Raw genomic sequence first — 13,383 nt, 5'->3', positions numbered from 1 at the left:
CTTTATCGTGTTTTTTCTTGTTGGAGCTTTTATTTGGATACCTAGTGGTCCAGAAGTGTGTTTTTTTTGTTCATGATGGGGTACTGATGTCCCACATTCTTGGGGAATCTTGAAGTGTCAGAGCTTGTGGTAGTGAGAGGAGTGGACAATGGCTTGCTGTTCTCTTTGGGAAGACAGCAGTAGGGAGTGCAGTGGGATTAACATATCCAGTGGTGCTGACAAGTCCTGCACTTTGTGGGTCACCTGAATGGACTGGTACAATGAAGGCTTTTATCTAGCCTTCCGCAATGTGGTGTAAAGGGGGGGGGGGGGTAATTTGAATAGCAGGTCCATAGAAGGAAGTCAGTTGGATGTGTAATATTTATGGTCTCAAAAAAAAATTAACAACTCACGTATGAGGTGATTTGTTGCTACTTTGATGATTCTGTCATCTGTAACACTGTCTGAGGGTGAGTGGCAGCATCAACTAAAGCACATTTACCTCCTCTGGGATAGGTGAGCTGGAAAAATGGTGTTCTTTTGTTATCCCCCAGCTCAATCCTCAGGAGCCAAGGCAAGTAGTTAAATGTGGATGTTGGTAAAAATTGCTGAGAAATAATGGACAAAATGTGGAATTTAAACTTGATACAGATGCAAAGTGTAATACCTTGTCAAATGATACTTTAAACAGCTCAGGCTAGAAAATACTCAAGAGACAGCTGCATGTACATTTCCATCCTATTCTCCCCATCAGTTGGCACCATTAAGTCAGAAACTGCTGGCAATGTCATTGCAAAAATCAAAGGTTCAGACATCTCTTGAAATAATTGAACATTAATACGTGAATTCTCCTAATATATTGGGTGGCATGTCTTGTGAGAAGCTAGGAATGGTAAAAAGAATTTACAGTGAAGAAACAAGGATAAAATGTGTTTACTGTCAATCATGATGACACAGAAACATTTCAGATACTGTACAGAGCCATAACACTGACATCCTGCATGTCCATTCTACTTTATTCACAGGTTTGGCATATTTTACAGAAAATATGATATACAAATAAAACCTGACACTATGCCAATAATTTATTCTGTCAGAAAAGTGCCTGTAACTCTCAGAGGAAAAGGTGGACATGATTTAAAGAGAATAGTAATCTTAAATGACATTAAAATGCAGTTTTAGCCAACAGAATGTATGGGTGCTTGGGTTTGGATTTATCTACAAGCTTTGAACAGAGTGATTGAGAGAGAGCATTGGCTATTGTTTCCAATAAAATAAATGGTCTTCAGAAGACCAAATGCTAAGTTTTTCTCACTGCTAGATGCAAACAAATTTTCTGTCAAACAAGGCTAAATGAAAATACAGTAAAAAAACATCCCCTGCACATACGGCAATTGCACGGCTTGAATTCCAACCAGAAAAACAGCAAAGTAAGCCAGCAAACTGTGACACTGAACAAATTCAATATTCAATGCATGTCAGCAAAAGATAAAAGGAAAAAAACAGACCAGTTTCAGCTAATATAGTTACATAGCATTCCTCAGTGTTAGAGAAGTACAAAAATCAAATTCCTTTTATGCATGACATCAACCACAAAAGACAAACTGATTGGTCAAATTATAAGTGCTCATTAAGGCCTGGTAGAAAAAGTCCACCCAATTTAATTATCCACTTCTTTTCTTTGGCATCAAGAATATTATGCCATCCTGCTTTATTTAATCTGTTACCCCTAATTTTATCTATTGCTATGAACCTAAAAGAAGCTGTAGAATGTACTAAGGAATGTTTGTATAGTGCACTAGTGGGCTTCCTTATCCTCATGTCACTAATATGCTCAGATATTCTTATTCTCAGTGGTCTCGAAGTCTGACCCACATAGAATGCTGAGCAACTGCATGTAGCCAAATAAATTATCCAATCGCTACTGCAGTTAGCAAAAAAAATGTGATGTCATAAACATTTCCTGAATTTTGACTCGTAAATTGGGTGTTCTCCTTGTGGTCATTGTAGTCACTGTAATAGAATCATGAAGTCTAAACAATTTACGAGTCAAAAGCTAAAGAAGATCAAATGCAAAATCAGACTGAAAGGTCTAAAATACGTGCGTCATATTCCAGTAAGAAGGTATGAAATCTGATCCAGAAAATGTATTGCACAACTGTAAAGGTAAGAAAGCAAGTAAGCATTGCAGAGGTTTCTAGGAATGATGCTGTATTCTGCAAAGGATTTAAAACTCTGTGTTCTGTATAATCTTGTGTGTTGCAAATAGTTTTCAGTGAGAAATGTGTAGTGCTATGTTCTTGTGAGAGAACAGATAAAGAAGTTATGTAATCACCATAACGTTCCATCTGAGTAGGTACTTCATTTGTCTGCAACCTGTGGGTATCGGATCCGAGCCGGCAGCTTTCCAAGCTCCAAGATCTGAGCTCCTAGCCCCTCCCCCTTACCCACAATCCCCTGCTACCAACCACATTACCTCAGATCGTTTTTTTTTTGCCTTACCAACCTGGAAACACGAAAAAATCAACTGCAAAGGTGATCAGAAAAATCACGAAAGGTTCGGGGGATGGCAGGGGGGGGTTGGTTGCAGACAAATGAAGTACCTACTCAGATGGAATGTTATGGTGAGTACATAACTTCTTTATCTGAAGTAGTTACTTCATTTGCTCTGCAACCTGTGGGACAGAGTCCCCAACTACCTTATAAGAACTTGGGTGGTTCTTACGGAAGGATATTCCGAAGCACCGCGGAGCCAAAAGAAGCCCTACTTCTCGAAATCACATCTAATTTATAATGAGAAATGAACGTATGAGAAGAGGACCAAGTAGCTGCTGAACATATGTCGTCCACTGGAACCTTAGACCAGAAAGCTGTTGAGGTGGCTACGGATCTTGTAGAATGAGCACGGATACTAACCGGGGCTGGTTTGCCAGACGATATATACCCCTGAATAATACACTGATGGATCCAATTTGCTACAGTGACTTTGGAAATGGCTTTACCCATGGCTGATTTTGCATACGAGACAAACAACTGGTCCGACTTGTGAAACTCTCTAGTCGTATGCAAGTAGAAACGCAGCTGTCTGTGTACATCCAATTTGTGTAATGTGTATTCTCCCTTGTTCTGAAAAGTTGGAAAAAACACTGGTAGATTTATTGATTGATTTATATTTGCTTCTGAAGCAACTTTAGGCAAGAAAGATGGGTTAGTCCTGAGGGACACTCTATCTTTGTGAAAGATAAAGTAAGGAGGTTTCATACACAAGGCTTGTAATTCAGAAACCCTTTTGGCCGAAGTAATAGCCACTAAGAAGGCTGTTTTCCATGACAAGAACTTCAATGGAATTGAGGCCGCAGGTTCGAAAGGTGGACATGTCAAAGCCTGCAAGACTAGAGTGAGATCCCATGGGGGAACCACAGACTTTATCGGTGGATTTAAAAGGAAGATGCCTCGTAAGAAGGTTTTGCACAACTTTGTAGATGCTAAGGAACCTATGCCATCACCCACATGAAAATGGGAGATGGCCGCCAATTGCACCTTAACCGTAGAAGTGCTTGCTCCCTGTTGAAAGATCAGCGAGAGGAAGTCCAGGATGGTCGGAATAGGGACAGTAAATGGGTCCAAGCCCTTATCTTTGGCCCAAATGGAAAAACGTTTCCATTTACTGTTGTAAAGTTTTCTGGTAGATGGCTTATGAGCCACAACCAGAATGGCCTTAACGGGAGATGAGATACTGGGAGTCCTAGCCATTAATGGAACTGGATCAGCCAAGCCACAAGCTTGAGGTTGACCAGGTTCGGTGTTGGGCAGTCCGCGGGATGAGAGATCAGTTCTGGATAGGGATCCAGAATCCACGGAGGAGCCACACTATGAGACCGCAGAAAGGGGAACCAGATCTGCCGAGGCCAGAATGGGGCTATGAGGATAACTCTGCTCCCCAACCGACAGGCTTTCTGAATGAATTTCATCATGAGTGGAAGGGGGGATAAGCATAAAGGAGCCCGGGAGGCCAAGCATGGACTAGAGCGTCTCTGGGGGTTTCCCCTCTGGGGGGAATTATTGCGAAGTACTCACTGCACTTTGTGTTTAAAGGAGAAGCAAAAAGATCGCAGCGAGGCTGACCCCATTTGTGGAAGATCTGCTTCGCAACAGATGGATTCAGAGACCACTCGTACGGAGTGAGAAGCACCCGACTTAGCTTGTCTGCCAATATGTTGGATCGTCCCGGGATGTGCGTTGCTACCAGAAAACGGTTGGTGGAGATCGCCCATTCCCAAACTCTCATGGCCTCTCGACACAGGGGGTAGAATCTGGTTCCTCCCTGTTTGTTTATATACCAGACTACAGACATGTTGTCTGTCTAGATTGCAATAGTCCCCAGAGGAAGAAGGTCGTGGAGAGCTTGCAATGCCAAAAGCACCGCCCTCATCTCTAGGACATTGATATGCAATGCTGTCTCTAGGGGAGTCCACGTGCCTTGAATGGATCTGCCTGAAAAATGCCCCCCCCACCCGAGGCGAGAAGCATCCGTGGTCAACGTGGCTTTGACCGGGGGGATCACAAAAGGCCTCCCTTCTCTGAGTTCTGCGCATGCAACCACCAAAGAAGGGAGTCCCTGCAAACTCTGCTGAGTGGTATCGGCATGTTCAACGGGTGGAGCAAGAGGGACCATTGGACTTGAAGGGTCCATTGTAATATTCGCATTCGCAGACGAGCATAGAGAGAAAGACCGATTGCTGCTGCCATAGACCCTAGTGCCCTCAGGACTAACTCCACCGGAGGAGAAGGACTCTGGAGAAGAGCTAACACCTGATAAGACAAGCTGTTCAGTCTGACCGATGTTAGAGTAGCTCAAGAGATTCGAGTATCCAACCTGGCCCCTATGAATTCCAGGGCTTGAGTGGGGCACAGGCAGGACTTCTGCAGGTTTACTGAAATGCCTAGATTGTGGGCTAGAGTCAGTGCGTAATCTCTCGCTACAGAGAGCTGATGCCTGTTGGTCGTGGTAAGGAGCCAGTCGTCTAGGTATGGGAAGACCTGAATGCCCTGAAGTCTCAGGTGGGCCGTAACCACCGCCATTACTTTGGTGAACACTCTGGGGGCTGAGGTGAGGCCGAATGGAAGAACCCTGAATTGATAATGACTGGCTCCAAGCCGGAAGTGGAGAAACCTCCTGGATCATCTGTCCATCAAGATGTGGTAGTACGCATCCTTGAGGTCTATGGAGCACATCCAGTCATTCTCCCACAGGAGGGGGAGGATAGATTGAAGAGTGACCATCCAGAACTTTTCCTTGGGTATAAACAGGTTCAGAGTGGAAAGGTCTAAGATGGGTCTGAGGTCCCCCGTTTTCTTTGGCACCAAAAAGAACCTTGAGTAATAACCCAATCCAGACTGATCTGGGGGGACGGGCTGGATGGCTCTTTTTCTTAGCAACTTCAAAATCTCTGAAGCTGCTGCCTCCCTCTGATCGAGTGGGACATCGGGGAGATGTCTGGTTTTGGGGGGAAGATTTAGGAATGGAATGAAATAACCTCTGGAAATGATACGGAGCACCCATCGATCCATTGTAAGGGACTCCCAGTTTGATAGGTGCTCCATCAACTGCCCCCCGACTGCCTCCAGAGAGGGACAGTCGGGCAATCCCTCAGGGCTGTTGCGCGGGTCTGTCCGAGAAAGGTTCTCTAGACCCAAAATTACGTGGCCCCCCTCTGCCTCTGGGCCGGCATCCACCTTGTCCTCCTCTGCCTCTAGAGGACGAGTGGTCCGCAGCTGCATGGGATTGCTGAGACTTGCGGAACCACAACTTCTTTTGTCCCCTCTGATTCTTGGAGAAGGATCTTTGGGGACTGGAGAAGCGGACTCCGACGGCAGATAGCATCTTCCTGTCCTTTTCGCTTTGGACCAGCGTATCGGGAATGGTCTAGCTGAAAAGAGCAGAACCGTCAAAGGGGACGTTCACGAAGGACGTCTTGAAGGGATCCGCGAAGTCGCAAAGACGGAGCCAGGTGTGACGTCGTAAGACGACCCCTGCTCCCCTGACTCTAGCGGCTCCTTCCAAAGCATGAGAGAGGAGCTGCATAGACGTATTGGAGATGGATTTCAGAGTGGCCATTCTTGTCTTAAACACATTCCTGTCTCCAACCGACATTGAGTCCGGGGGGGCTGCAGCGTATTCCTTGACTGTAGCCTGATGGTATGTGCCATATAGTTCAGCGCCCTTATGGAAAAGGTCGCTGAAGCAAACATCTGCTTCCCAATCCGGTCCAACACTCGAGATTCTTTATCTGGCGGGTGGACCAGAGAACTCTCCTGAGCGAGTTCTTTCTTGGTGGCCGCCGCCACTAACATGGCATCAACAGGGGATCCTTTGGCCTATGATTGCCTATCTGCAGGGGGACTCAGTATTTTATCGGGATGCCTGGGAATTGGCTACACGGTGTTGGACTCCTTACACGCCCTGGTGGTAATTAAGTCCACCAGGGGGTCGGCTGGAGGGGACACCCAGGAAGTAGATGGGCCTGCCTCAAATGCCTCCAGGAACACGGATTCATCAAGGGAAGGTTTTTGGGCAGACCACCCCCCTCTAATACGCAACATTTCCATAATGTCTCCAAAGGAGACATCTTCAGGGGGTGACCTTGGGGAACCCTCCCTATCATCTAAGTCCGTGTCAGTGGTGACAGACTCGGGGGAGTCCAGGTGCCTCCTTTTACACTGACGTTTCTGAGGAACCTCCTTGGTGCGGCTATCCAAAGAGGGCTCGTCCACGGGTTGTTGTTCCTCCACAGGAACTAGCTGGAGGGCTTGGGCAGGCTGTCCCGATGGTCAGATGATGGAAGACAGACCCTCATACAGTGGGGTTATGGGTGGATCTGAATCCCGAACCGGGGATCTGGAGGATCTCGACAGTACCCTCTCCACTACCTCAAAAGCCAAAGGAGAATCACCCTCATCAGCCTCTGAGAGCAATCTCCTCGGCTCCAAGGAAGGGATCGGGGTCGGAGCTAAAGCAGTCGACGCAGAGAGAGAGGTGCGCTCCGAAGCCCACAGCTCCGAAGATACAACTCCTCCCTCGGATCCGACGCTCAGCCCTCGGCCCCGAGAGCTTGGATCCGACAAGCTCGAGGGCATAGTCGGCGTCGAAGAGACCAGCGCTATCGGCGCCGACAAATCCCTGGGTCCAAATGGGCCCGGATCCGATGACTCCATGATCCGAAAATGAGTTGGAAAAGGAGTGATCCGGGTAAACATGGAGGCCCGCACTCCCCCCAGAGGGGGGGAGGCAAGAGCACCCCCATCTGCATTTGGGTCTGCAAGAACCGACGCATCATCCGATCCATATCCGCTTTGAAGATGCTTTTGGTTGACCTGGAAGAGGTAGTCGAGGCGGGCTGGGGGGGCCGCCTCGATGACCTCGAGGGAGACCGATCTTCCTCCTCCTCCGGCTCCGGCAAGAAACTAGGCGAACGGAGCCGAGAGAAGAAGGATTCAGAGACCCCCAAAGGAGACTTAGCTATTTTTGCTGGCGGAGCCGAGGGGTGAGACTCGGCCCGCCTTTTATGGGATCTATGTCCCTCCTTATCTTTGTGCCTCTTCTCCTTAGTAGAGGAGGCACTAGTTTCCCCAGAGCTCAAACCCGAAGAGGGGAGGTTGAGTCCCGGGTTGAGCTGAGGGAACAGAGGGCGCCAAGGCAGCCGGAACCCGAACGGGAGAGGAAGAAGAAGCTGACTCCTGTGGGAGCTTTCCCGCCAGGATCAGCTTGTTTTTCCTATCCCAAAGTGCCCGGGGGTTGAAGGCCGCACAGATCTGGCAGGCCTCTGAAAGATGGGCCACCCCCAGGCACAAAACACACTGAGTGTGGCCATCAGCTGGGGAAAGCTTGTGGCCACACTCAGTACATTTAGAAAAAATGGCCTTAGGCCCTTCCGCCATTTTAAACACTCACACACACACACCCAAACGCTAAGGGGGGAGGGGGAGTGAAAAAATAAAAATAAATAAAAAATTAACTAACTGCACCAGTAAAAAAAAAAAAAAAATTAAACTAGCACTAAATGGGGGTAGAAGAAGGTTTACTACCACACACACACAATTTTTGAAACTTTTTAAAATAGAAACGATCTCACCCAGCCAGGACCTCTTCAAAGGGAAAGCTTCTTCAGCTGCGGCAAAAAACAATCTGGGGTAATGTGGTTGGTAGCAGGGGATTATGGGTAGGGGGAGGAGCTAGGAGCTCGGATCTTGGAGCTTGGAAAGCTGCCGGCTCGGATCCGAAGTCGGATCTGATACCCACAGGTTGCAGAGAAAATGAAGTAACTACTTCAGATCTGCTGTTTATGGGCCAAGAATATTTACAGATGGTCACAACAGATATCCTCAACTAGAAAATCATTTAACACTAATGTGTAGGTAATTCCATGAGTATGTCTATGTCAATGAAGCTCAGGTAAAAACTGACTGCAAACCATTGGAAAGCATATTCAAAAAACTATTTGTATAAGACACATTTACACTGCAGAGAATGTTAGAAACACATGTTAAACATGTCCTCATATAAGACGCTTCCGGATTGCACAGGATGTTACTTAATCTACAGCATTATGACTTAAAAGTGAAATAAGGATGAGGCAAGGTACATACCAGAGAAGCATCATGAAATGAGCTACTACAAGAAAAAATGTGTATTCCTTGTGTTACCAGTGACACAAGAGAAAAAGTAAAGGAATTGCAGATGTGTACCAATAATAACATCAGTAGTTAACTATGTACTAATAATAACATCAGTAGGTAACTATGTACTAATAATAACATCAGTAGTTACCTATGTACTAATAATAACATCAGTAGTTAACTATGTACTAATATTAACATCAGTAGTTAACTATGTACTAATAATAACATCAGTAGTTACCTATGTACTAATAATAACATCAGTAGTTACCTATGTACTAATAATAACATCAGTAGTTACCTATGTACTAATAATAACATCAGTAGTTACCTATGTACTAATAATAACATCAGTAGTTAACTATGTACTAATAATAACATCAGTAGTTACCTATGTACTAATAATAACATCAGTAGTTACCTATGTACTAATAACATCAGTAGTTAACTATATACTAATAATAACATCAGTAGTTACCTATGTACTAATAATATCATCAGTAGTTACCTATGTACTAATAATAACATCAGTAGGTAACTATGTACTAATAATAACATCAGTAGTTAACTATGTACTAATAATAACATCAGTAGTTACCTATGTACTAATAATAACATCAGTAGTTAACTATGTACTAATATTAACATCAGTAGTTAACTATGTACTAATAATAACATCAGTAGTTACCTATGTACTAATAATAACATCAGTAGTTACCTATGTACTAATAATATCATCAGTAGTTACCTATGTACTAATAATAACATCAGTAGTTACCTATGTACTAATAATAACATCAGTAGTTACCTATGTACTAATAATAACATCAGTAGTTAACTATGTACTAATAATAACATCAGTAGTTACCTATGTACTAATAATAACATCAGTAGTTACCTATGTACTAATAATAACATTAGTAGTTAACTATGTACTAATAATAACATCAGTAGTTAACTATATGCTAATAATAACATCAGTAGTTATCTATGTACTAATAATAACATCAGTAGTTAACTATGTACTAATAATAACATCAGTAGGTAACTATGTACTAATAATAACATCAGTAGTTAACTATATGCTAATAATAACATCAGTAGTTATCTATGTACTAATAATAACATCAGTAGTTAACTATGTACTAATAATAACATCAGTAGTTAACTATGTACTAATGATAACATCAGTAGGTAACTATGTACTAATAATAACATCAGTAGTTAACTATATGCTAATAATAACATCAGTAGTTATCTATGTACTAATAATAACATCAGTAGTTAACTATGTACTAATAATAACATCAGTAGTTAACTATGTACTAATAATAACATCAGTAGGTAACTATGTACTAATAATAACATCAGTAGTTAACTATATGCTAATAATAACATCAGTAGTTATCTATGTACTAATAATAACATCAGTAGTTAACTATGTACTAATAATAACATCAGTAGTTAACTATGTACTAATAATAACATCAGTAGGTAACTATGTACTAATAATAACATCAGTAGTTAACTATATGCTAATAATAACATCAGTAGTTATCTATGTACTAATAATAACATCAGTAGTTAACTATGTACTAATAATAACATCAGTAGTTAACTATGTACTAATAATAACATCAGTAGTTAACTATGTACTAATAATAACATCAGTAGGTAACTATGCATAAATAATAACATCAGTAGTTACCTGCTGAAAGGTATTACCATGAAATTCTGACCTGTGCAAAAAAATATCAGCAAAGAAAGACGTTAAGTCGTGCTGCTCTTTTAAGGTAGGAATAATCTGTGTTTTGGGGTCCAAAGCTGAGAAAATAATAGTTCCCAAATGAGAAAACAAATGTTTGAGAGAGCACACAAATCACAACAGGAACAGTGAAGTGTGAAAAAGCAGCAATAGACATAATTCTTTGGCCTGGAATGTCATCCTATGTAGAGCAGGTAGCACATAGTTGTACCATCTGCAGTGTTTACAAGAATAACAATCCAAAGAAAAATATTATAGCATATCATATTCCAGAGCATCAGTGGAATAGAATGGACATATATTTGTTCTGTTTTCGACAAACCATATATGTCATGGATGCATGTTATTATTCTAAGTTTCCCAAAATCAAACTGACAGACACAAGTGCAAGTATGATTAGTGCATCTAAGTCTCTATTTTCATGACAGATTATACCTAATGTTCTAATATCTGACAGTGATTCACAATGCACAAGTCTGGAATTCAGAAGAGTCATACACAAATGGGAAACTCAAAGATATAATGTACATTTTTTACTATCGTCAGTCTATTTGGCAAGTTGATGAAACTATCCAAAAAGTGAATAATATCATCAGAAAGAGCTGTAGCAAAACCTATGAAGATGGTCAGTTTTGGAAAATGAGAATATTGTACTGTGAAGACAAAGTCTCTCCAATCTGTCCTATTAATGGGCAGAAGGCTAAAATGCAGATTGGCTATTTCAACTGCTTTACTGATGCTACAAAATCAAAATAAAGTAAAGGAAATGCTGGAAGGAAACCAGCAGAGACAGAAATGTTACTATGACAGGAACTGCAGAGGACTACTTGATTGTTCAGGTTAGAGACAAAGTAGAATTAAAAAAAATGTGGGGGATTCAATAGTTTGATCTTGTACACTTAGTAAAGCTGCTAAAACCAGGCTCCTTTATAACTTGTGAAGAAGATGGCAAGCTGTACAGAAAAAATTGCTGATATCTAAACAAGCCAAAACCATGACAAGTGAAACTTGAAGCTGTGTGGTGTAAGAAAGTTGTAGTGCAGCAAGCACTGTCTCAAAAGCAAGTCCAGATGTCCCGTATAAACAGTCCTGTTAAATTCCCTAAACATGGCAGCCTGCTGATTAAAGAATAGAAAGATATATAAACTGTTACAGACTTAATTTTAATAATAAGAATGAAAAATGTTATTACTGAAAGCACCTTGAGTATGTGCATCTGTATGATTCTTATAAATATTTCTATTATGCAATTAAAAAGGTCATCACATTTAAAAACACAGCAAACCAGCAAAATATTTACTATGCATATAATTTAAATTATATATAACATGTTCTCATTTTCAATTGACTAATTTACTAACACTCTTATGAATATATTATAATTTAACTAATTTTGTATTTGTCATTATACTTTTCTAAAAGACTTGGCAACTTTGTCCAGCATCTATAATTATATGAAACATTTTAGGTGTTAATTTAAGTAATTCTTTATAGCATATTTAAGTGGTTAAATTCAGAAATTCCTAAAAGGAAGGAACCCTATTACTTTTTTAATAATTTTTAGTTATACCTTTTCTAGCAATGGCAATTTAAGTCCATTATAAAGGATATTGTATATTGTGTATATTTCCAGAAAGTGAGACATTGAAAAGTATTGAATTTATATATTAAAGAGCAATTACTGATGATAACTCTTCTAAAAGACTACATTTCCATCCAGTAGTCATTTAACATTTCACATTCTTAAAACATATTATTCATAATCAGCTTTTAATATGTTATACATCTCCAGCACTTATTTTCTTGTGTTCTATATTTTTTTTTTACTTAATTTGTTAGGAGTGGTACAAACTCAATAAAGAAATTCCCATGTATATGTTTCCAAAACAATGAAGACATTATCAGTTTTAGGAGAGCTTAAAATTTTATTTTTGTTATCCTTATTGAGATTTAGAAATTGCAGTTGATTTTTATAATTCTGTTATTTCCCCGTATTTTGAGCATATTTAACATGACCAATTATATAATTCAGATATAACTTTTTGAAATAATAAGAAGCAAATAGGCTAACAGAAGTAAATATTCTTTATTTGCTAGTATTATTTCTTAGATTCTTTTTTGCACATTGTATTTCTTATATTTTGAATTAGTATCCAGTGCACTGAATTTACTTAATATATTTACATAAGGCTGTTAAATAACAATAATATATGTAGCTTTAAGCAATTAAAGCCATAAATTAAATTATCTTTTAGGTTTAACATTTTGTCTATATTTATACTGGCTGAGAAACAGTATAAATGTAATTAGAACTATTAAGAAATTCAAATTTTTAATGGGGTGCCAGTATAAATACATGTTTTAATACCACTTAATAAGGTGTTACTGTAATTTATTGCAGATGTACTGGAATTATTTAAATAACTATTAAAATATCATCTCATTTTATTTAATTTTATCTATTTATTTATTTATGATTGCTGACTGCAATACAAATTTAAAAAAATGATTCTGATATGAATAGCCCATGGCATATTTAGCACAATGTGATCATTACAACATAGTGCAGAGAACATCATATATATATATATATATATATATATATATATATATATAGCGCAAGAGAACAGAAATGTATATAATTTTAAAAAAGAAGGATGTTAGACATGAGGTATGTGCATGTCCTGTGGTACACAGAAGTTCTAGAGAAATCATTTTGAATGTAGACCTCAAGGAAGCTACATCACATCCCTGTGGGTTCAGTATTTATTAATCCTCCTAACATGATATCATGTTCTGAGGACTTGAGAGCTGGTGGAGAGGTGGTAATTTAGCCAACAACAAAGTCGTGAATTCTTATTTTCTTCTCCCAGCTTTTTTAAGCTGTAGTTTTGTTTAAATGAGATGTGTATACTGTGGTGATTACATTACATGTAGAACACAATCTCTGCTAAAAATGTCTG

General features: G+C 40.3%; 1 protein-coding gene across 4 annotated transcripts in view; it reads left to right on the top strand.

Moving 5' to 3' along the window:
* Positions 1–13,383, top strand: part of THBS4 (thrombospondin 4) — a 972,706-nt gene that overhangs the window by 715,365 nt on the left and 243,958 nt on the right. The gene's annotated exons all lie outside the window — the stretch shown is intronic.

This window comes from Protopterus annectens, chromosome 2.part2 (assembly GCF_019279795.1).
Source record: "Protopterus annectens isolate FY-2018-M chromosome 2.part2, PAN1.0, whole genome shotgun sequence".
Taxonomy (NCBI): Eukaryota; Metazoa; Chordata; order Ceratodontiformes; family Protopteridae; genus Protopterus; species Protopterus annectens.
The sequence above is the reverse complement of the archived record's forward strand: the minus strand, read 5'-3'. Positions and strand labels throughout refer to the sequence as shown.